Here is a 25,458-nt window from a genome sequence, read left to right as displayed (position 1 = left end):
GCACCTCTGCTCCTCATAGTCAATGGTCCACATCATGGCCCATACTCTCCTCCATTCCATCCAGTGGGCCCTGTGAGGATTTACAATGTCCGGTGATTGCCTCTGAAGCACCATCCAAGGCAGCTCCTTGTCCCAAAGTCGCCTCCACCTCTCATCTCTTCCTGCCTTTCCCCATACCCATCAACCACCATGTCCACTTTAACCAATCCAATGCCACCTCTTCTATGTGGAAATTGGATTGGTTGTGTCCATTGCACCTCTATGTCGAGAGGAGGCTCAGATTCCACATGGATGCTGGATGCAATCCTCCCATTTTCAGTTGTAATCACTCTAGGCTCCATGGTGTGGTGGTTGTCCTTCTTCAACTCCATCTTAGCTGAGTGCGGTAAGTCCAATAAATCAGATTGTAGGTGCTTGAGTCTGTTGAGGCTCAGGACCTGGCTATCACATTGTCAGTCCAGAGATTCAAATCCCCTAAATATATCTTAAACCCCAACATTAACTGCACCTCCAGCACATTAGCATGAATGTCTTATGAAGGAAGATCCCATCTGAGTCCAGATTCATCACACATAAACACCATTTCCAAAGAGGGGCCATCTGACCTGGTAGTTAACCCCATCGGCCATGACCATAACTCCCTTGGGTCTCTTTAGCCCTCAAATGAACTAATATCTGGGGGTTGTATCTGCTTTATCTGTCTCTCTGACTCTGCTCAGTTGTGCATGAGGGCAATCCTTCTGCCAGCCTCCAGACTCTTTTTTAGAAACTCGTAGCCATATAAACTCATTTCTCCTTTCCATTTCCCCCTTACTTTAGGTCAAACAGCATTTTAAAGTCATGGTATTTTATGTAGACAGGGATATTCTGCTGATCCGCATTGAATCTTCCATATAAGGTCATTTTCCAGTTGCATCGTCAGTTGGTAGTTGATAGTGGTCACACGGTGCCAGGGAGGTTCATCCCCGGGTGTCATGTCCCACGCTGGGGGGAAGGCATTGCATTTACATGCTGAGTTTGGCTTCGAGACTGGCCACATTTGAGTAACATGAAGGCTGACAGGAGGAAATTCCCAGGCACAATGTTGCTCTAGGCCTTGTTCTTATTTTAGGCTTATCAGCTCACAAGCATAGTCATTAGTATCAGGGGCTCACTGTTGAACCCTCACTCTCTCCCGGTCCCCTCAAAACACATCTTACAGTCCATCTCCCTTAGTTGTACTACAGGAGGGCTAGTTGAATTTTTTTTAAAGATTTATTTATTTATTTCTCTCCCCTTCCCCCCCCCCCCCCCCCAGTTTTCTGTGTCTATTTGCTGTGTCTTCTTTGTTCGCTTCTGTTGTTGTCAGGGGCACGGGAATCTGTGTTTCTTTTTGTTGCATCATCTTGTTGTGTCAGCTCTCCATGTGTGCGGCATCAATCCTGGGCAGACTGCACTTTCTTTCATGCTGGGTGGCTCTCCTTACAGGGCACACTCCTTGCACATGGGGCTCCCCTATGTGGGGGACCCTCCTGCTTAGCAGGGTACTCTTTGCGTGCATCAGCACTGCGCATGGGCCAGCTCCACACAGGTCAATGAGGCCCGGGGGTTTGAACCACAGACCTCCTATGTGGTAGGCAGACACTATAACAACTGGGCCAAGTCTGCTGCCTAGTTGATTTTCTGACTCCACCTTCTCCCAGACCAAGTTTCCGATCCCAGCACTTTTAGGTAAATTGGGCTTTCTCGGCAGATTTGCCTTTCCTTTCTTCCCCAGTTTCCCCCAAGCCAGCTGGAATGCTCATCAGCTCAAAAAAAAAGAGGGGGGGTGTCAGGACCTGAAAATTGAACCCCCATCTCATTTGGCCCCTCTGCACCTCCCACCAAAACCCTCCAACTCACAGAGTCACTCCAAAACTGAACGGCTAGTGTATTCCCTTACGGCAGGGAGCACTGGATTTGGCAGAGCGCTGGATTTGGGAGTGGGAAGTCTGGGATATTGTCCGCTTGGGGCCTGTGGGTCTGTGGAAAGTGGGCTGCGGTGGCTTAGCGGTCATGGACCTGGGGACCATTCTTCTGGGGAACACAGGGCTTGGGAATGTTGCCACACTACTAACAGTTCAGGGAATGCCCTAGGGGGAAGAGTCCCACCTCTCCACAACTTCTGACCTCAGTGTTAGAAACCCACAATTCTACCCTTAGCAAGCACGACTTCTGTTCCAGTCTCTCCAAATCAATGTCCAAACACTTCCTGCCTTGCAAGTCCCCGAAACAGCCCACTGCAGCAAGATTCCAACTGTACTCAGCCGGCCTTCTGCAGGAACAATTATGAAGTGCATTCACTCAGGTGCCATCTTGCCCCACCCATCAGCTATCATCTTTTAATATCTCCATTTGTTCATCCCAGCTTGTCCTTAAAGGGAAAGTACGTCTGCCTCATTATCTAAAAAAGATGAAGAAATGCACTTGCTAGCTGTTCTTTAATCCTCCCCTGGTTAGCCATGTATATCACTTTGGCTGCTTATATCCTCCCGACAGTGAACTCAGACACGTGGTCTTGCTGGATTTGGGCAGGATCAGGTCTCGAACCTAATGCCAGGTTGCCTAAGTTTGTTTTTGCCTTGCTTTTTTCCTCTGGGTGGGTAACAAAAGGAAGCATTTCTACCAACTACAAGGCACAAGGTAGAAAGTACAGTTAAGAGAATGCAGCACATATGCAGAGTATGTTGGAAAACCCAGTAATCCCCAAGCTCACTGACTCCAGGAACTCAGACTGGGTGAAAGCAGCTTCAACTGAGTCTCTACAGACCCTTCACACACCTTCCATCCTGTGCAAGACACCTGGTCATTCTGAGAAAGGTGTGAAGATAAGTCAGCCTGGTTGTTGTCCACAGCCACCCTGCTAAGGCCAGCAAGGCAATCCTTAGTATTGTCTTAAAGTTCTTAAGAACTCCAGGGGTGCCATGCTAAAAGAACTTGTCTCACAGCTATTGGAAAATCTGGTGTGCTTGTGCTCCAAGTCACTTTACAGGATGGGGAGGACAGAAAATCTCCGAGTATGGGCTCAGCGCTCCTGCTCACACACCACCACTGGCCAGAACAAGCCCACCACACCTGAGCTTCCTCCCACTGTGGCCTTCAAGCTTGTCCACTTCTGGCATGGTCACAGGGTGCCCTGGTCCACTGTGCCTGTCCACTTCTGGCATGGTCACAGGGTGCCCTGGTCCACTGTGGCCTTCATTCTGTGGAAAGCATCACCTCCAGTATGGCTCCTACACACCTAGGTTAACAAGAAGCCCAAACCATGGCCAGTGATAAAGTTTTCAGTGTTTGGTACTGTGAAAACTGGATAGCTCTTTGGGTTAAAAATAAACTTGTATTTTCCCACTTCATTGCAGACAAAAGAAAATTCTGGATGGATTTTAAAAGGTAAGTGAAAAAACAACTCTAAGGGCCTTTTAATCATCAAAGCAATGGGGAGAAATCAAAAAGAAAATATCAAACACTTTGACTATATGCCTTAGTCAACAAAAGGGGTACTGATGCAAAGTACCAGAAATCTGTTGGCATTGACAAAGGGGGTTTATTTTGGGTAGAAGCTTACAGTCACAAGGCCATAAAGTGTAAGTTATTTCCCTCACCAAAGTCTGTTGCCAAAGGCTGCTGGTCTCTGTGAGGATTCAGCCTTCTTCTTCAGACTCCATGGTCCCAGCTTCTTCTGGTCTCAGCTGTAGGCTGGCATAAGGCTTGTCTCTCTGTCTGGGGCTTGTTTCTTTATGGGCTTGGCGGCTCTGGTGTTGCCACAAGGTCAACAGTAGTCCATCAGGTTCTCTCTCTTTCCAGGCCTCTGCCATGTCTATAGAGCCATCTCTGTTCCTCTGTGTTCTTCTCCTGTGTGTTTACTTCCCTGGGATCCAGCATCAAAACTCCAACTACTTCCTTTGCCATGTCTTTTTCTTAGTGAGTCCCTGCCCACCAAGGGGGTGAAGACTCAATGTCCTACTGACATGGGCCATTTCAACCCCTGACCATAATTTAACAAAGTAAAAGTGAAACCTCTGAAGTTAATACAATCTATTATGCCCATAGGAAGAGACCAGTTTACAAACATAATCCAATATCTATGTTTGGAATTCATAAACAGTATCAAATGGCTATACTATATAAAAATTAAAGATATTTGAATTAAATAAAAAAAATCCAACATTTTAAGAAATGTAATACACCGTGGAGAGATCACATTATCTTTAACATACATAACGTAGGATGTTGATTGGCCGAGAGTCACCTCTTGCTGGCAGTGTTATGTCCTCTTGAAGGAAACTTTGTAGGTAAACCCCCAGATCAGAAGGCCCTTCGGAACCCAAGGAAGCCCAAACACCCCACCCACTCTTCTGGGATGATACAAGGTCAATTCTCCAGAGGAGGAACTTGGTCTCCTGTCAGGGAAAGTTCTGGAATCCAGACCCTCCCCTCTGAGGTTCAGAGTTACTGCCCAGCCCACTTGAGGCCATCTGGAAAGAAAAAAAGATAACATGGTCCCCATCACTCACATCACCTCCATATGCCTAGTAAATTAAGGACTTAGAAAGAAGCTGGGCTCCTGGTCATTCTGTGGCTTAATTCCTTCCTGGCCAGCCCACCAGTGGAACACATGTGTGGCTGGAGAAGAGCCACAGGGTCCAACACATAGACCAGGTCTCCAGACACGTGGTGGAGAGGTGGGAGGCACCTTCCTCTCTCACACCTGAAAGCCTGGTGCCAAAGGGGACAGGGCAGCAGGGCAGCCAGCAGGGGCAGTGCTAACAGCAGGGGAACAAGGAAACAGAAGATCCTCATGGAAAAGGCTGGGCTTGTGCTTCCTCTGACCCTTCTGAGCTGAATTAACCCCTAGCGTTCTTATTCTGAGAGAAAGATCCTAAAGGGGAAGGATGGACTCAAGAACAGAACATGCAATTACCCTACACTGAATGTAAGAGCTAATGGCACTTTATTTTGTTCCCTAAACTGGAGAAAATCAGCATAATAGAGTATGATATGCAACATTATTGAAAAATGCCCATTTCTTTTCCTAATGAGTTCTAAAACTCTCTTTAAAGTAAGAATGATGAGTAAGCAGCAATGCCTGTCCCCAAAGCCCTGGATTAGTTACCAGGAGCCTATCATAGCTCAGAATAACTTCCCTTAGCAATGCTGGTGGATGCTATCACAATCTTAGACAGCTCTTCTTTGTGGGGATTTCGCATATTCAGAACTTTTGCAGAAGAAAATGAAATTTTCTATCACAGAAAAATAAAGAAAAAAATATTCATCACCAGCCAGCCTCAGTTAGTAACATGACTATCCATTTCCAAAAACTAATCAAACTGAAAAATCTGCTTTTCCTTGATTTGTTTCACCAATTTTTCTTCTTTCCTCTTTTTTTCTTTCACTACTTTATGGATTGAAGCAGAATGTCATTAATAAAACCGACCCAGATTTACATGCTACCACAAAACGGAGCTTCTGGGTTTATTGGTATTTCATTATTACCATTTCTCAAGGGATTTCTTGTTTCACACAGGATGTTGCTTTTAAAACACAAAGCAAAAAGGACCCCACTTTCTTTTCTCTCTTGATGTCCATTTGGCCCTTTGTGTTTTGAGTGTTATTGAAATTCAGTGTTTCCTGATACTGGTTTGGCCCTTGCTGTCTACCATCAGTTTTCTCTCAGAAAATAGCTGAGGTGTGAACAAAGTGCAGGGTGACACAGAAGGAGGGTTGCTGAGGTTGTTGGTGCTGGGGGTAGGAAACAGACGTGACAATGGAGGAAACCTTGCCACTGCAGGTAGAGCTGCTGGCTGAGAAAGGGCACTTGGTAGGAGAAGCAAGGGCTTTCCAACAGTGGGAAGTGGAGCCAGAGACACAACCTCAGAGCGTTGTTCAGGATCAGCTGAGTGGTAGATGGCACCAATAGCCAATTCTCCTCCACTCCTGGTCACCCACAGGAGTAACCGTCCCTGCTCCTCTGCTAGGTGCTTGCATGTGACCAAGAAGCCATGTGTGACTCTTCAGGCAGAAGCATGTAAGCACCCATGGCCAGGAGCTCCAAAGACTTCACACAGAAAGGACAACAGCCTGACAGCTGACCCGCCCTCCACCTGGGTTCCTGAGACTGGACTGGGCAGAGCCTCCCTGCCACATACACAAACACATACACACACACACACACACACACACACACACACACACCTTTTGGCATGGGAAGTCTATCTTTACTTTTAGCCGCTGTCTCAGTTTTCCAGGGCTAGTCTGACAATGCCCCAGAACTGCTTATTTAAGCCCCCAGGTTGAAGGTTCTATCATGTGCATCTCTGACAGTGGTCAGATCAGGAAGGAAAGGCTTGGCCCAGTGGACCCAGTCCTTAGCAAAAGGGCACAGAGCATCAGTAGCCAAAGCCAATTAGTCTATGGGGTGCAGCAGTGCTCCAAAATGTATTCACCAAATACAATGAATGTGCCACACTAATGAAAGAGGTTGTTGATGTGGGAGGAGTGGAGTGAGGCGGTTGGGGGTATATGGGAACCTCTTATATTTTTTGAATGTAACATTTTTTGTGATCTATGTATCTTCAAAAAATACAACTAAAAAATTGATAGGGGTAGGGGTGGGGAGTGGGGTATATGGGAACCTCTTCTGTTTTTTAATGTAACATTTTGTGTGATCTATTAACTTTGAAAAAAGATAATTAAAAAATAAAAAAATCAAAACAAAACAGTAATTAGAGCTCCACCGACCCAGGGCTTACTGTGAACCACTGTATGCGCACTAAGCACATTCATTCTCTTAAGTGGTCCATGAGGTCAGTTCTGTTTGATCTGTCCTAGAATGGCAAAGTGAGACAGAGAGGCTGTGACTTGTGAAGGCTCCACAGCTAGTCACCATAGAGCTGATACTTCCACTCGGGACTCCTCAGCCTGGGCTGCTAACCAACACACTGACTACTGTTAACTGTGCTCCAAGGAAATTGATTTAGGAAGAATTTGATCAGCTTTAGTACAGAGTTTGATCAGCTGTAGTACAGAATTCGCCCTCTTTATGACCAATGATCCCAAGGTCAGAGAAACTGCTCCTGGAGCCCTGGAGCTGATCAGATACCAGTGCCCATAATCCCAATACCATGGTGTGAACATTGGTTCAAATAGACTTTGAAATGCCTTTTGCTGTTCTTGTTGCTTTTAAGGCTCTTTTCTTTAGATTTTAATTAATATTTATTTCAGTTGCATCATTTCCTTTTGGCATGCACAAAGCCCCAGGACTTGAATTTGCCTGTAAACTCAGCTAACCAAAACTGCCCTGAAATGCTTTAAACACATAAAATCCCATTTGAATGCATGCATTCTAAAGACAGTTACCAGACATTGTATGTCCTCCCATGGCCCACTGGATGGAATGTGGGAGAGTGTGGGCTATAATGGGGACCATTGACCATGAGGTGCAGCGGTGCTCAGAGATGTATTCACCAAATGCAATGAATGTCTCATGATGATGGAGGAGGTTGTTGCTATGGGGGGAGGAGAGGGGTAAGGGGAGTGGGGGGATATATGGGGACCTCATATTTTTTGAATGTAATATTAAAAAAGTAAAGACAAAAAAATAAATAAATAAAGACATTTCCCATTTTCCAGGAGGCAATAAGGCATTCGAGCAGCAGTCAGCGACTTTCTTTCTGGAGGGCCAGGGGGGAACTCTTCTGGCCCTGTGGGCTCTGTCGTTATCACTCAACCCCAACATCCTGCACAGGAATGTTAGAGAAATGAATGGGTGTGGGTGTGTTCTAATAAAACTTTATCAAAACCGGCAGGCAGCCAGATTTGGCCTGCAGGCCTTAGTTTGCCAACCCTGTCATATAGAAAAGTGTGCTTATGGCTCATTCCTGATGTCCCACCAAGAGATAGAGCCCTGGTCACTTCCTACCTTGGGGTCCCTCTTTGGCACTTGTTCAGTTAGCCCTGGAAGGTGGGGCCATTTATCAGTCTGCCAAATTCTGGAAGGAGACACTGAGTCTTCAGGATCACTCTGTCCTTCTCCCTCTTGGGCCTGGCCCACAGGGGGCAGGGGCTCTGCTCTCCATTTCTACCACATTCAAGCTTCAGAAGCCACAAGCCCCACTGTGCAGTCCTCAGCGGTACCTTCCATCAGTGACATCCCATCAAGGAGCAGCCTGCAGTCCATCTTATGGAAAGGGACTCCTCAAAGGTACAAACAAAACGGTGTAGTGTGAACTGTCTTTGTTATTCTGGAAATCCAGATGAAATTTATGTTCTCTAGATAAAGAAGATTTGAACAACTTCATACAACAAGAGTCTTGGCCTTTTGACTATTATCTCATAATGGCCATCATAGGTACCGTAGACTCAAAATGTAAACCCCTCTTAGTAGTGAAACTATTTACAGTTGTTCAAAAGCTATTGCTCACAGGAAGAAAACAGATGAGGTGTGTGTTTACAGAAGGTCAGGAACCCTTCCGTTCCACCCCCCTCCTGTTTTAATGGCCAGCAGAGACAGGTACCTTGTCAGACGGCCCCAGAAGTCCCCTTCTTCCATCCAGTTCTTCCACACGCTAGAAGCCAGGCAGAGGGGTACCTCAGATTCAAGAGACATCCCAGGGGCAGGCTGAGGGCCATGGTTGATTCAACTGGAAACCATGCTTCTGTGTGTGAAGTGAAGCTCATGAGACTCAAGAGGCCTCCTACCAGTACTCCAGCAAGAGTTGACCTGAACTGGGGACTCACCTGGGCACCACTGATTGTGGGTGGCTAGGAGAAGAGGAAGGAGGCATTTTGTGGGATTATTTTATATACCATTAACTTCCTTTCCAAGGCAATCTGTGTTCCACGTTATGGGTTCAGCTGTGTACCCCAAAAAGATACCTTGAAGTCCTAATCCTGGGTACCTGGGAACACGAACTTTTTGCAAAAGCATTATTGCAAGCAGAATCATTTAAATTGAATGAGGCCGACTGCAGTGGGTGGACCCTTATTCCAGGATGGCTGGTGTCTTTAGAAGGGGGGTGTGTGCACAGACAAAAGTGGGGGGTGGGGGCACCATGGGAAAAGAGAGCAGGCCATAGGGTGACTGAGGAGGCACTGAAAACCCAAGGCTTGCTGGCCAAGGGACAGGTGCCCCAGCGGCCAGGACTGACCCACCAGCAGGGCCCACGCACTTGTGGCTTCAGCCTGCAGGGCTGAGAGAGCGGTTCCTGGTGTTTTTAGCCACCCAGTTCATGGCACTTGTGACAGCAGCCTGAGAAAAGTGAGGTGTCCCTCTTCTGGCAGTTCCATCCATCCAGGAGGGCTGAGGGATAGCCCAGGTGCCCAGCTGTCTGCCAGGCTGAGGGTCCCCAACCAAGGCTTTTATCTAATCAGATGCCCTGAGGAACGCCCTGGGGACGGACAGAAACAATGTTGAAAAGAAAGGAATGGGTGACCTGGACAACTCTGAATACTCTTCTCTTCCTTCCTTCCACCCTCTCTTGGGTGCTTCGGCTGCTTAGACCCCCGAGGTCTTCCCACCACGCACACCTTCCCAGAGGGGCCGGGCCAGACGGTGCAGAACTATTACTGGTTCTCCTTGTCGGGTGGGAAGGCGGCCCGAGTGTTCCCGTGGCCCAGGACCGTCCATCAGCCTGGCTGCTTAATCACGGCCCCGGGAACCACCGCACATACTGCTCAGGGGGCCGCACCCTGCACACTGGATAGCCTCGGGGCTCCCTTTCTAGACTGTCCGCGCACCCCCGGATTGCCACAAGGCCCCTCCAGCCCAGGGGAGGGGTGCCTCTGTGTCTCGCAGTACTAAAAGCTCTGCTCTTTCAGGTCCAGGCGCCCATCTCTCCGACCCCGCCGAGCAGCCCCTGCCCCCTCCACCCCCGGGCGCCCCATCGAGTCTTCTTCCCTGGTGAGCACTCCCTCCTTGCCGCCCCCCCACCCACCCACACACACACACTTGACCTTCCCGGTAGCCCTATCCCACTATGATGTCCTGCTCTCACCCCGACAGAAGCATCCCCCACCCTGCCCGGTCCCCGCCCCCAAGCCCTGCTTGGCCCCCAGACCCCTTCCACGCAGTGCCGCTGGGTGTCCAGTCCCCGCTCCGGGGTTGCACAGCCCCGCCCCCGCCCCTCCCTGGCAGGGGAGTCCTGCGCCCAGCCCCGCCTCACCCCTCCCCCCGCGCGGTGCCGCCGGTCCCACCTCACCCGGGCCTGGCGGGAGAAGTAGCTGCGCTCCTTGGGGTCCAGGCGTCACGGCGGGACGTAGCTGAAGGCGGACAGCACCGCGATGGGCGGCGGCCGGGGCTTGCCGGCAGCGTGGCGGCGGTGATCTCCTCCTCGTCCCCCAGGCCGCCCGCGTCCAGCTTCTCCGCCCAGGCCAGGTCGGTCCCACCCGGCCGTGGACCCCGCCCGAGTCCGCCTCCCTGGCTGCCGGGCGCCCGCGTTCGGCAGTTGCCGGGGAACCGCGGCCTCGCGTCACAAAGCTGGGCGGCGGGCGCAGGACTGGGGCTCAGGGCCAGGGGCGCAGGGCGGAGGGCGCAGCTGGGCTGGGGATGGGACCGTGCCCTCCCGTCTCCTTGCGGGTCCCTGGAGGGCCCACTTGGGACACAAGGAGCCGCGTCTGCTGGACTGGGGGCCTCCGCCTGCTTGCACTTGCCCTTGCCCTTGCGCTGCCGGAGCGATCCAAGCGGGCTGTCCGGGAGAAGTGCAGGCCACCCGTGCGCGGCATCTGAAACCCTCCAGGAGCCGCGGAACAGTAGTGGAAGACGCAGGTGGAATTCACTGCCATCATATATTAACTCAGTGTGTCCGCAGCAGCATCGTGTCAACGTGCAACGAGTCTGTTTTCAGCGCCTCGGTCACCACGAGCGGGCACCGCTCACGGTACTGGCAGGTGCGGGTGTGCAGCGGCACTACTCGAATCCAGTCAAGTGGCATCTGGCAAAACTGAGCTGTTCCGAAGCGCTCTGCTGTTTCTTGAGTCAAATGCTGGTTCAAGAGGTGTGTTCCTTTTGTCGAAAATTCACTTAACTCTAAAGCCTGGGATATGTGTGTGTATCAGTAAAAAGGAAAAGGAGAACTAAACAGGCCTTGGGAATACTTTAACCAGGGCGGCTCTAGGAAGACTGGCTTGAAACATAAATGATAATGAGGGGCAAGACTTGTGAAATCTAGGGAACATTCGGTCATTTCAGGGAGAGGGAAGAGCATCTGTGCTGGCCCTGAGGCCGAGCCCATTGATGTGATGGTGGCAGAAAGGGAGGACAAGGACAGTGCAGCTTTCAGAAGGGGAAGGCAGTAGGGAGTGCAGGTGGACAGGCAGGCAGGAGAGGGGGCGATCTAAGGCCCGGGCAAACGAGCACCCATCTCAGGAGGCTTCTTGCCTGTATGTCCTTGATTCAGGCAGAGGTTTCAGAGATTTTTCAGTACCATGTCCTTGATGCTAATTAACAAAAGCAATAACCACACACTTACAGTGGCACCCCTAAAAGTAGAGCACCCTAGAAATATGGCACCCCTAGAAGTACAGCACACCTAGCCATAGGGAACCCTAAAATTATGGCACCCCTAGAAGTATGACCCAGCAAGCCAGTCTGTGCTCCTCCTACACCTCCTTACACATGGGCACAACCGTTCTAAGGTCCACAGGATGGAGGAATAGAGTATGGATTGGAGTGGACTTACTGATATTCTATTCATGAACTATTGTGATTAGTAATTGAAGAAAATGTGGCACTGGTGTGGAGAAAGTGGCCATGGTGGCTGCTGGGGGTGGGAGTGGGAGGAAGAAATGTAAATGTGGGGGCATTTTCGGGATTTGGAGTTGTCCTGGGTGTTGCTGCAGGAACAGTTATTGGATATTGTATGTCCTCCCATGGCGCACTGGGTGGACTGTGGGAGAGTGTGGGCTATGGTGTGGACCATTGACCATGAGGTGCAGCGATACTCAGAGATGTATTCACCAAATGCAATGAATGTCTCATGATGATGGAGAAGATTGTTGTTATGGGGGTTGGAGTGGGGTGAGGGGGGTGGTGAGTATAGGGTGTGACAGGGAGGGAAAGAGAGCTCACAGAAGGCAGAAGTGACACTGGGCTTGGTCTCGGTAGCAAAGAGGGACTGTGGAAGGGTTTCTGAGGCATAGTATGATCCAGAATGGTGCTCAGGCCCAAAGCCATGAACTGCTCTAAGAACTGTAAGTGAGACCACTTCACAGTTTTCCCCAGAGATGTGAGAATCCTTTTGGCCTGGCCCCCAGGTGAGCGGCAATTCACTTGGGTATATGAACACATCTGAATTGATTGCAGCTCTCTCCTGGTCAATCTTTCATTTGCTTCTATTTGTCTCATTCCTTCTCTGCAAAGAAGCATAAAATTTAAAAGTGAACTTGGAGCTCTAGAACTCATAGAGTTTCAATAACCTATGCTAAAGAATAAAAGCCATAAAAGGAAAGATAAAGAGATCTAAAATGTTAGAGCATGATGGGGTCATGCGATGGTTAATCACCATCCAGTTGGTGCTGAGTCATTGGATGATGCAAGCCCTGGCCTGCCAGTGTGAGGGCATTCTGTAGGTGGCTTTAGACCATTAGGCAGTTGGTTGAAGCTATGGCTGATGACATCCACAAACAAGGGTGACTGCCTTCAGCAAGGAGGGAAGTCCCATCACCCCGGCAGCTGGAGGTCTTAAAGCAACACCAAGGCCCTCAGCAGTGGCAAATCCTTTCTCTCCTTCTCCAGCTTCTCCCAAGGAAGTCATCCCCTGTGCTATCTCCAATGCATGGCCTGCCCTAGGAAATCTGAACTTGCCTATCCCCAGGGTCACTGAGCCAATTCTACTAACAAATCCCTTCCTATTTACATATGGCCCCATATGCTGTTGGCTGTTTCTTCAGAGAACTCTAATACTGGTAGAAATGCAGATGTTATTAGCTAATATGTCCTGTGATTACTTTGTGGTGGGCCCTTTTCTAAATGTTTTTAGGTGTATTAACTCATTTCATCCTTATTTTCTGATTAGCCATTTGGAAATGAGGCCCAAGGTTATACAATTTGCAAGAGAGATTGAAATCAACCCCACGTGCCTGACTCCTGAAAACAGATTCTCAGTCCTCTGCTGTATCGCTGCTCAGACCAGGTTCAAGTATCATTTTCACCCGTGGTTCTGTATCCACGGCAGGCATTGACCATCTCTGAGCTTTGGAGAGGAAACACTGCCCAAGTCCAAGGCCCCTGGAAATCATACAAGCCTGTGTTCAAGTGCTTAGCATAGAGCTCAGCACAGAGTGGGTGAAAAGTAAATGGAAGCTCCTTTCCCTGTCCAAGGCCCCGGAACTAGCCAGAGGTAGAAACCCAGTCTCCAAACTCTGCAGCCCTTTCCACATCTGCCTGCCTTGTCTCACTCTCCCCTCAAGCTTTAACCTGACCGTATTTGGAGGGTGAAGCATCTGTACTTCACTAAATAAAATGTAATTCACCCATGATTTACATTTTAGAAGATTTTCCCCCAATCAAACCTGCCCCCTTACAACCCTACCTAAATTTACTTTACTTCATTGTATATTTAAAAAGAGAATACTCCTGAATATATATATTCTTAAAGATTTTATTTTAATTTACCCCTCTCCCCGGTTGTTTGCACTTGCTGTCTGCTCATCTTCTTTTTAGGAGGCACTGGGAACTGAACCTGGGGCCTCCAATGTGGGAGGGAGGCACCTAATTACTCAAACCACCTCTGCTCCATTTGATATGTCTCATTGTGTTTCTTCACTGTGTCTCTTACTGCATCATCTTGTTGCATCAGCTCACTGAGTCATCTTGTTGCATCAGCTCACCAAGTCAGCTAGTCCTGTCAGCTTGCTATTTGGCTCATCATCTTTACGAGGCACTGGGAACTGAACCTGGGATCTACCGCAGTGTAGGTACAAGTCCAGCTGCTTAAGACACATCCACTTCCCTATATTTTATTAAAGGATTATTTCTGTATAATTCTACAATTATAAATGTTATAGTAATCCAAAGTGCTGTCATCTGTTTTCCCATTGCTCCTCCTCACTATACATTATATCTGCTAACAAAGTACATCAGGAAATGGGAAAAAAAAAACATTTCTTATATTTGTAGGAGGAGGAAATTAAGGTCTCTAAAAAGCATACTCTTTTCATTTAGCAGATAACTATTACAAGATGGCAGATTTAAAAATAGTCATTCATTGTATCATTTATTCTACTTGATCGATTCTGTTTGACATATAAAATCAAGTATCTATGATACTAATATTAAATTGAACTTTAATTTTAAATCAATCACTGACACTTGGTATTCACGGTATAGGGAAAATAAAGACTCCTTCCATGTCTCTGTAAGATCTAGACAGATCCTTTTCAGATCACCAAATAGTCCATAATTCTGCAAAATGGCTAATTCACAAATAAGGCTCTTTTTATGCTGAGTCCCATAAAAACACAACTTCTTTCATGATCTGAGTTCTGAAGTCACTATTTCTTCTTGTCAGCACTGAACCCCGGAGTTTTGAGAAAACAATTTTCTTGATAAAGATTTGACAAATTCAAGCCTTGATTTTAGCATCTCAGACTCATGAAAATGAATCTGTTATGGGAAGAATAAAGAAAAGAGGAACTGGCTAGTATAATCCTTAACAATTGAAATTACCATGTTGAACTTGTTTGTCTCTAACAACTTGCCCACAAATGCTTGCACACACATAAGAATGGAAGCTCCTCGAGGGCAAAGTCACAGCTATCTTACTTGTGTACTCCCAGAGCCCAGAACAATGCTTAGTACATAATAAGAGCTCAATAAATATTAGTTGCTTAAATAAGAGGGATATTTAAAGGATCAAACATGATTCCTGTCCTCGAAGACACAATCAGTACTAGAGGTATGCAACAACCCAAAGCAGAGTGTGTGAAGAAAATCAACATTCCAGCCCTCAGAGGAGGTCAGGGTTTTAGATTGTGGGGAAAGAAGAGACCTGAGTGGGGTGTTGTTGAATGGACAGAATTTAGCCATGGGGAGATGCTGTCTGGAGGGAGAAGGGACACCTGGTCAAAGGAGCAAGGCAAGAGAGAATGGAGTGGGTTAGGTGGGAGAGAAGAGACCGCCAGTTTGAAGACAGGTAACAAGGTGCAGCCTCAGGGGATCCCAAAAGTCAGAGCAGAGGAGGTTCTACTGTATCCCATGAGTAGGAAAGAAACAAGGTTTCTGATCACAGGCTGGCATGCTGAAGGTTTTCAGAAGATTAGTCTGGGGTGTGCAAGATGAACTGGACAAGAGTAAGCCAGAGAGGAAATCAAGTAGCAAACTAGCACCAATACCTTAGAGAACTTGGGAAATTCATCTACATTCTAGTCACTCATCATCATAATGCCTTATTAAGTAACTTGCAAAGGAAACAATAAGGTCTTAGACATTAGGTAGTGATGAAGATACTGGTTTTAGTGAGTCATCCTGTCCATTCTTACACTTACATCAGGGGGAAATTAAAACAGATATTCCAATAATTTAATAACTCTAAAAGCAGAGTTGAGCATAGCTTATGAAGAATATAGGCATATTCTGCTTTTGGAAAACTGAACATCAGAAAATTGTACATTTCAAGGGAAGTGGACTTGGCCCAGTGGTTAGTGCATCTATCTACCACATGGGAAGTCCACGGTTCAAACCCCAGGGCCTCCTTGACCTGTGTGGAGCTGGCCCATGCACAGTGCTGATGCGCGCAAGGAGTGCTGTGCCATACAGGGGTGTTCCCTGCATAGGGGAGCCCCACGCGCAAGGAGTGTGCCCCATAAGGAGAGCAACCCAGCATAAAAGAAAGTGCAGCCTGTCCAGGAATGGTGCTGCACACACGGAGAGCTGACACAACAAGATGAGACAACCAAAAGAGACACAGATTCCCGTGACGCTGACAACAACAGAAGTGGACAAAGAAGATGCAGCAAATAGACACAGAGAACAGACAACCGGGGTGGTGGTTGGGAGGGGAGAGAAATAAATAAAATAGGTAAAAAGAAAATTCTGTATTTCAAAACATAAGCCGAAGATTTATAAAAAATATCAAGTACACTGAAAAGCCTAATTAACAAAGTGGGTACTTCAATTAGAGATATAAGATTCTCAGCCCACTGTCCTAGCAGACTACTTAGGACCATGGAAAAAGCAAGTATGAATGAGGGATTACTTTGGGGGGTGGAGGGAATGGACCCATACCTGGACAACTTGATAACCAAGTAAATGGAGTTGCCGTTGTTTAATAGCCTCTTTTCCTAGTAAATTTTTGCTGTTAAAACAAACTCTTTTGGGGCCATTAATGCATAGTGCTACTCTGAAAAAAAAATCAAAGAGAAATAAACATAGTTTTTATAACAATCCAAAATATTGTTTTTTTGGCCAAAGTTTACTCAAAATGTGGCTTTTCCTAATGGCCAGTACTCTCACATCAATCATGAATGTGTTACTCTTTAGCCTACTGAAAAAGTACTTGGCTTAATTAATGATGCTGTTTATAAAATATTACAAGGAATTTCCAGAAAACATATCCTGAAATGTAGTTTTATTTCTGGAATTGTCTATTTTTCTCACCTTTTTAAGAAAATGATCCTTTCCTATTCACCTCAACAGGCCTTTTAACATAAAAACTAGAACAATTTCTTTATCTTTCGTGACATCTTCATCAACTGTAAAAGGTAATACAAATCCTTCTTTATCTAATTTAATTTCAATATCTAGTGAGAGAAGGAAAAAAGTCTTCATGTGATACCCTCACAAACACTATCTTCCTTTACTTCTTTGTTCTGTTTTGATTTCTTCCAAACTGTATTTACCAATAGGACAGAAGGCTGCAAAGTAATGACCACAACCAAATGAGGATGTTCACTCACTCAGCTTCAAGAACAAGCCTGTAAGCCTGAAATTAAGGAGGCTTCCTGGGCTAAAGCAATGAGTAGGTCCTCAAATTAACAGGGGAGCAGTAGGAACCACACACTTCCTCCTTCTCCTTACAAATGGTGGCACACTTTCAATTCAGACAGTGAAGAAAATGTTCTAAGTTCAGCAAAATTAGACAACTAAGCAGCTCAACACATCCCTCTCTTCCATGTCTCCTGACAGCTAATGCAGCCCATGACCGTGGCACCCCATGACTGCAATATGTGGCCAAGGGGAGTGGCTGGTGTTCCCTTCCAAGCCCTCTGGTATATGCCATTCCTTCTGAAGAAAGGGCCATGAAAGCAGGAGAGGTGGAACATGTGACCATTTGAAGCCTATCAGAGATGGTTCTCTTTGAGATGATTTTTTAATTGATGAAAGGAAGGACTTCGACTCAAAGTCAGCATAGTCCAGCAGCTATTTCTGGGAGGATCTGTGTGCTTATATCTGTGCTAATGTGGTAGCCACCAGCTATGGGAGGCTTTGGAGCACTTGAAATGTGATATAAACTTTACTTATGTTTAATGTAAATTTAAGTAGCCATCTGCACTAGTGGCTACTATACTGGACAGTGCAGGCCTAGACTATAAGAGTGGCTAAACAGACATGAGCACTTACTGTGTTATTCCCTCATTTATACCCTCTTACCATAAGTGTTTGAGGTCAAAATTCTTCTTACTCACATTTTACAGATGAGGAAGCAAACAGAAAAAGGTTAAAAAGGGTAAGTACACTGTGCAAAGACATTCTGCTACTCTGTGGCAAGCTGGATTCAAATACAGTCTATATACTATATTCTACCATCTACACTCTAGAGCCTCATGTGGGGCAGGGAAGATTCCATTTTGCATTCTGTGGCTACTAAGCTCCACCTGTCTCCCAAAGAGATAACAGCCACTAAGGTTCTGTAAATAAATCCCCTGGTACTTACCTACTGTATACCATTAGGTTATTAACAGTTTGGAAGCAAAGTAGGATCTTCTCCTAAAAGGTCGATCAATTCATTTACCAGAGATTTATGAAAGTGAAAATCCACAGGGGTCTCCAGGGAATGGTATGGAGTAAAAAAATGATTTCATTTGATATTTAGGAAGGAGTTTGGGATCCTAAAAATCATATATTCAATCATGAGAGAAAAATAAGATACAAAACCAGAGAATAAAGTGAAGGTAGTGAGTTACCTATGTATAAAAGTTTAATACAAAATTCCTTTAAAGAATGCTATTTTTCTAGGACTTAGGACTGATATCTTTCTTAACACAGCAATGAAAAATATTCTTGTTATACTTAAAGTGTAATAGCTCAAAATATTCTTAAAATGTGTCTTAAAAGTAGTCACTGAAAAAAGAACAATAAACATCATGACAATGCTGTCAAATTCAAGAAACATCTCTGAAACTCTCAGAATTGCTTTAAGGACCTGAAGGACACTCAGTTAAAATTTTTAATCCAAGAAGAAATGATAAAACTGACATCTCAATTCAATAAATAAAGGATTGCAATGGAACAACTAGTGCTGGAAAATTAGTTATCTGTCTAGTAAAGAAGAGTTAAACTCCTACCAAACATCAGACTATGAGCATATCTCCTTTTACTGAGTTTTGCTTTATTGTACTTTGCAGATATTGTGTTTGTTTTTTTAAATAAACTGAGGGTTTGTGGCAATCCTGTGTCAAGCAAGTCTATCAGTTCCTGTTTTCCAACAATGTGTGCTTTCTTTATCTGTGTCACATTTTAATTGAGGTATATACATTTAAAAATAAAAATAATGCTTTTGCATACTGAAAAGGCTATAGTACACGTGCAGTGGGAAACCAAAACATGCATGTAACTCACTTTATTATGGTGGCCTGGATCTCAAAGGTGGATTAAAGATCCAATGGGGAAAAATTAGTAAATATTTGCACTAACACATATTTGGTGAAATAATCTTATGCATGATGGAAAAGTCAGGAACCATTAAAAGACAGGTAAATTTGGTCACACAAAACTTAAAAACACAAAGCAATAGAAAGATGAATTAGGGAGCAGGAAGGCAATTCCCAGGAAATACAAATGGCGAATAAACATTTGACAAAATGCTCAACTTCATTATTGCTCACTCAAATGCAATTTAAATACATGACAAGACACCCTTTTCCACTGAACTAAGTGGCAAAAGCTAACAGGACTAAAAAAAACACAGCCACGTTCACTCACTGCTGGGGAGGTGTGATGTCTACCATTCAGAGTCACTACCTACTGAGGTTACACCACTGGTCCCACTCTTAACATTCTAGTCTGCAGCTTAAAGGAACATGGGTTGCAGTAGAATGACACACAAGGGTGTTTACTACAGCACTGCTGGATAGAGACCAAAGTTGGAAAGAACCTGAAAGATCATAAGCTGGGAAACTGGTGAGTAAGTCCCATAAAATACTGCACCACTTTGAGAAAGAACGTATTTGATCCACACACATTGGCCTTGAGGAAGGTCTATGTATACTGGACATAATGGTAAATTATATGATATACTGGACATAAAGAGAAAAGAAAATTGGTTTATATATTTGTGTATGTTGGGCATAGAAAGCACAGTTACAAATTTGTTATTTCAGGGAAGGGAGGTGTTTGGGGTTAACTAATTTTAGTGTTTATATGCCTTGGCATTGTTAAAAAATTTTAAAAGAAAAGAGTAACGGCTTTCCACTTCTTTACCTTTTACCAGAATATGATCCTGAGTCACGTTTGAAGGACAAAGCAGAAGGTGAAGAAGTCTGTTGGGACTATTTCCAATCACACAAAAAAGGTGTGCTGTGAAGTTTATGAGAGTGAATCTTTATAGCACAGATACCACCTAAAATAAAGTCTACCAGAGAAGAGTGAAATTTCTGACTTGGTTAGAAAATGCACTCAGAAATAATTAGGATTTGTAGAGTTCAGAGATTCAGACTTTTTAATCAAATGGCTATTGTGCGTGCTAAACCCTTTAAAACCCTTGAAGTGAATCAAGGAATATTAAGATTTGTATGCCTTCAACACTTGAAACCATCTAGAAATCTCACACAGCAGGAATTGGTCCTATAGGACAAGACAGAAATGGGGTCAATTTATCAAAGAAAAGGCCAGCTGTTGCACCTAGCTCCAAGTAAATGAAAGTTTTCCCTTTTAATAAAGTTACGGAGACAGGTCAAAAGAGAAAAGACTTCGTTTTCAGAAGGGGCACAAGAAAACTGTTTGCCCTCAGTGAAATAATGCCATACACCTTTTGTTTTTACCTTATAGAAAGGATATTCTATGACTGAGAATAAGTAAAGTTGTGTCTGTTGTGCTAGACTCAGTCTGTCCAGATATGATTCTTCACCTGAAATGAAAACATCCCAATCAGTTACGCTTGAATTTTGGTACATGTAATGAAAAAAATCATGAACATCCAGCACTAATACATTCATTCCAGAAGTATGATGGATTTTTAAGTGACACTAGAAAATGAAGTTGTTAGAATTATGCCCTCATGCTTGCTTAACCAGTGACATCTTATTTTGACATCTACAAACCCAAGCTCCTAACTTCTGCCCCTTGTTGGGATTCAGGCAGTTACAGCAGCAGACCCCTGCTAATGGGAGCATCTCGATGATCCCCCACAGGAGCATGAATGGCCCATTGAGGTGCTGATGTCTTCCACCTATAGGAAGCACATCCACCAGCCCATTCAGCCACTGAATCACGACCATGGCAGCGCCAACCATGTGAGGTCTGACTTCTAAGGAAGAACGACATCCCCAGCATCAAGGCTCCTGGCTTTCGGTACTTTTCTCCAGCCTGAGGGTCACCCCAGTCCCCAAAGGCCCAGGGGCTCCTTTCACAGGGGGTGGGGAACCTAGGGCCTTATATCCTGGTTCTGCTGACATCTAGAATCTGCAGAGATGCCCCCATCTGGCCTTATGGCAGGTACAATGAAAGACAAGCAGCTTCCATAAGGGGCCTTGGTCAAGACCCTGGCAGACACCTTTAGGATGTAGGCACATCCAGCAGGTGGACTTTTACATGAGACTATTTCAGATTAAGTGATGCTGGTGACTCATTGACTGTGGGTACCTTCACAACATTAAAAATATCCACCAACCTTAAGTGACTGGGATTTTTGTTCATGGATTCTCTGCATTTGTATTTGGGGAGGGGTGTGCAGTTATTTTCCTAATAGTCACAGAAGCCACAACTACTACCTGATATTATCTCTAGTGTACCTAAAACAATGCTTGCATTTTAGTTTCTTCAAGAGGAAATATCAGGAAAGTTACATTTTAGCACAATTGAACTCTAGATATACTGCAATGCACTTTCTCCCCAATGATCTGAACTGCAAAAAAAGGAATTTTGTTCACTCGAGGACAAAAATCCCTAGGAGGATGGATGGCCCTGGTGGCCAGCATTTTCTGTTGTCACCCTGTAAGTGAGAAGCAGCTGAGGTCATGAGGAAAGCATGGGGCTTGGCATTCACCAGGGTTGGGTAAAATTCTGGCTCTTCCTTTTTCTAGCTCTGAGGTCTAGTGTAAGTCATGTCATCTCTTTGAGCCTACATTCCCCATCTTTACAGTGGGGGATGCTAACCTCATCTGTCTGAGTCTGGCTGGTTGACTGTGACACATACCATAGGCAGCAGGAATTTAGTGTCTCAGGTTTTGGAGGCTAGACATCAAATCAAGGGATTAGCAGCCACACGGTCGTGCAGGGGGGCATCATACTGGTGGCTCAACCTCTGCTCTTCACATGGCCATCTGAATCCTGTGGTCTCCACTTCTGCACAGGGGTCCATCTCTCTAGATCCTCTTCTTGTGAGGTCTCCAGTCCTGTAGGATGAAGGCCCTCCTGGCTCAATTTGGTTTTATCTTAAAAGGATCGTTGAGATTCTTCCAAATAGCTCCCACCCACGACACCAGGGACCAGGATTTGAATGTGTCTTCGGAAATATGAGTCAGTCCCCATCACTAAGTCTCTGAGGGGCTTGGTGTGCTCCCAGAGTTGGTCATGAAACAGGTGGCCCTGTGGTACACCACCATGCTCAACAATCGTGGTGATGATCATCAACTTTGGGTGGTTTTTAAGGCAGTCGCTTTTAACCTCATTTGGAAATGTTTACTTTGGATAGAATATGAGAAATTGTGCGAGTGTTAAGATACTATCTATATTTTTAATGAAGTGATCCCTTGGAAGAGATAATCCCTGATCTTTTGTGATTAAATTCTCCAGTTTAGTAGTTGAAAGGTAGGTGATTTAGTTGATTTCAACCCTGATTCCTCAATCATTGGTTTTATTGTTCTGAAGACCAGGTCATTCTCAAAGGACACATGACATTGAATGACTGGTAATTTCAAGGCTGAGTGACTTCTAAATATGTCTTTATTAATTTGAAGCCAGCTTTTGTCACAATATGTGCCTTTTATTTTTTTCAAACAATTAAAAATATTTTATTCAGAATGCCTTTGGGTCCATGATATCATATTGGTAATGCCATAAAAGAAAATATATAAAGTTTGGGTTATAGACATTTTTATAAATAACTCTTTCTTCAGTCTAGATTACCAAGAAAAACAATGCATCTGTGGGAGATGCCTTCATCTGAAAGTGACAGCAATAAATTAATTTCAAACTTAAGTTATTTTCATTTAGTTTAAATTAGACCTTTAACCTTTTAGTGCTTACTTTTAATAAGCAGTGTTTCAAATGGGCAAGATTTCAAAAGCTCTCATGTTTGTTAGACAGCTAGGGAAATTAAATGTATTTCTGTAGATGAGACATTTTCAACTTAAATGTGTTAATTATGCCCATTAAAGCCATATCAAGCAGAAACATATTCTTAGATTAAAATAATTTGTTTTACTTAATCAGATATCCACCATTAGTCAAAAATGATTTTTCTATTGTTAGACATATCTAGAGCAAGGGGAAGTGGAGTGGTTGCTGGCTTTAAGAATTGCACATTGAGTTTGGAAAAAGAATAATATAGAGGATTCAAGACAAAGCCTAGTCATTTCTAAACAGATGATTTGAAATACTGGAATTTTAAAGGGTGTGGACTTAAAGTGTTTTTGTGTTTTCTAAAGATTTTATTATTTATTTATTTATTCATTTATTTATTTAATTTATCTCTATATTTCTCACCCTCTCATTGTTTGTACTCACTGCCTGCTCTCTATGTCTAGTTTTTTTTGGTTTTTTTTTAGGAGGCATCTGGAACAGAACCCAGGATCTCTCATATGGGTGGGAGGTGTTCAGCCACTTGAGATACATCTGCTCCCTGCTTGTAGCATCTTTTGTAGTGTTTCCTCATTGTGTTGTCTCATTTTGTCATTTTGTTTTGTCAGCTTGCTGCACCAACACTTTGCATCAGCTCTCTGTATTGTTAGTTTTCTTTAAAAGACACTGGGAACTGAAGCCAGGCTTCCCAAGTGGTGCCCAACTGCTTGAGCCACATCTGCTTCCCCTAAAGTGCTTTTAATGAAAGAATACTTCCTACAAAGCTTAAGGGTTTAGAAGAACTTTGAGTATGGGCATTTTTACTCACTTATGGATGCCATTGTTCATTGGCTTGACAGAAGTGAACTCCAAGGTTTCTGATTTGCATTTTTAGCTCATAGAGTTGTTTTCAGTTGCCTGAAGCTTTGCGTAGGTTTTACTCTGTCTTAGAATTCAGGGAAGAGGCAAATTTCCATTCCATTCTTGCCTCAGCCATTGGCCAACTGTGAACATTTGGAGAAGTCCCTTATCCTCTCTGCAACTCAGTTTTGTTTTTGTAAAATACAGGGGCTGGTCTAGTGCCTGGACTCTCAGCCACAGGGTCTCAAGATTGACCTTGAATCAGAGTCTCCTGGACAACTGTTAACTGAAACAGCCTGCCCCATCCCTGGAGTTTCTGATTCAGCAGGTCTGGATCTGGGTCTGAGAATTTGCATTTCTAACAAATTCCCAGGTGATGCTGTGACTGCTGGCAGGTGGGTTGGGGGAACCCCTCTCAGCCAGGCCCTTGTATGCACAGAGTTTCATCAGGTAGACTCTGATCATAATGCTGATTGCTTTTAAGGCCTATTGGTTAGAAAGACTGCTGATAAAGCCTCAGGAAAGAAAAATCTTCCTTTTGTGTTCTTTTTGTCATAAACGCCAAATTGAGATAATCTCATGGGGGTAGAAGGGAGGGACCATATTTAAGAGAATTTAGCAATCACTGGCTGTGGACATTTCCATGGGCTAGCAAAGGGGAAGGCTGTGCTACCTCAGGAAGGTCTCTAGGACATGGGCAATGGGTGGGAGGCTCTTTGTCTCTTCAGAGATAACTTAAACTGTCTGACTTGTGGGTGTGAAATGGTAAGAGGCTGCAGTCCTGCCCTTGGTGACAATGGCAACATCTCCAGTCCCAGGAAACAGTTTAACAATGCAAGGTCTATAAACTTTAAGTATTTAGGGGAAATGCAAACCAAATATGCTAAAAGCTTATCTAGAATGTATGAAGTCCATGCTAAAACCTAACCTAGGATGTGGAAGATATATATGCTAATTCAAGCCTATTGAGAACTGAAACAAAGGGACCATTTAATGTTTCCTCCATATAAAAGGGATTCAAAAATCTTGTTCGGGGCTCAGGATTGAAACAAAAAGCTCCTGAGTCCGACCAGCCGTCAATAAACCATTTTTCCTTCTCAAAATCATTCCTGAGTCCTGGCCTCTCTATACACAAATAATTGAACCTCTCTCAAATTCTACAACAATATCATACTATTTTATGTGTTTTTACCATTTATTTCACCCTTTGTAATAATCTTCATTTCAACACTATTCTCCAAGTCTCTCTCTTTTTTTCCCTTTCAGGATGCAGTAGTCCCTTTTGTATCTCTTGTAAGTCTTTTGGTAACATTCTATTAGTGTTCGTTTTTTTTTTTCCTGTGAAAACTTTGGACTCACCCTCATTTTTGAAGTTCAGCTTTGCCAGATACAAAATTCTTGGCTGATGGATTTTTCTTTTTAAGTACATTAAGGACTTCATACCACTTTCTTCTCTTCTTCATGGTTTCAGATGTGAGGTCAGCACTTAATCTTACTGAGGTTCTATTGCACGTGATTCTTTTCTTTTGCTGCTTTCAGAATTCTTTTTATCTCTTATGTTTGTCATTCTGAATAGCAGGTGTCTCAGAGTAGGTCTATTTGGATTTACTCTACTTCTTGTGCATTGTCCTTCTTGGATTTTGATATTTATAACCTTCATAAGGGTTGGGAAGTTTCCATTTGCTATTCCCTCAAATATTCTTTTTACCCCTTTTCCATTCTCTTCTTCAGGGAAACCAATACTGTAAATTTGTGCACTTTGCATTGTTTTTTGATTTCTTGAACACTTGTTTCACTTTTTCCACTGTCTTCTCTTTTACTTTCCTGTCTTTTCCAGTTCAGGTGTTCTGTCTTTGAAATCACTAATTCTGTCATTGAACATTGAAAATCTGCATTTATTGTCTCTAATGTATTTTTAAATTCATTGA

At 44.5% G+C, this 25,458-nt stretch overlaps 1 long non-coding RNA gene across 1 annotated transcript; it reads right to left on the bottom strand.

Moving 5' to 3' along the window:
- Nucleotides 1-7,620: 7,620 nt before the first annotated feature.
- Nucleotides 7,621-8,722, bottom strand: LOC131277013 (uncharacterized). The gene is made up of 2 exons (XR_009184208.2): nt 8,532-8,722; nt 7,621-7,754 (listed from the first exon to the last, which is right to left on the bottom strand). It is a non-coding gene; the product is annotated as an uncharacterized lncRNA (long non-coding RNA).
- Nucleotides 8,723-25,458: the final 16,736 nt, after the last annotated feature.

Source organism: Dasypus novemcinctus, chromosome 31, assembly GCF_030445035.2.
Source record: "Dasypus novemcinctus isolate mDasNov1 chromosome 31, mDasNov1.1.hap2, whole genome shotgun sequence".
Taxonomy (NCBI): domain Eukaryota; kingdom Metazoa; phylum Chordata; class Mammalia; order Cingulata; family Dasypodidae; genus Dasypus; species Dasypus novemcinctus.
Note: the sequence above shows the minus strand (reverse complement) of the source record. Positions and strands in the feature narration are given on the sequence as shown.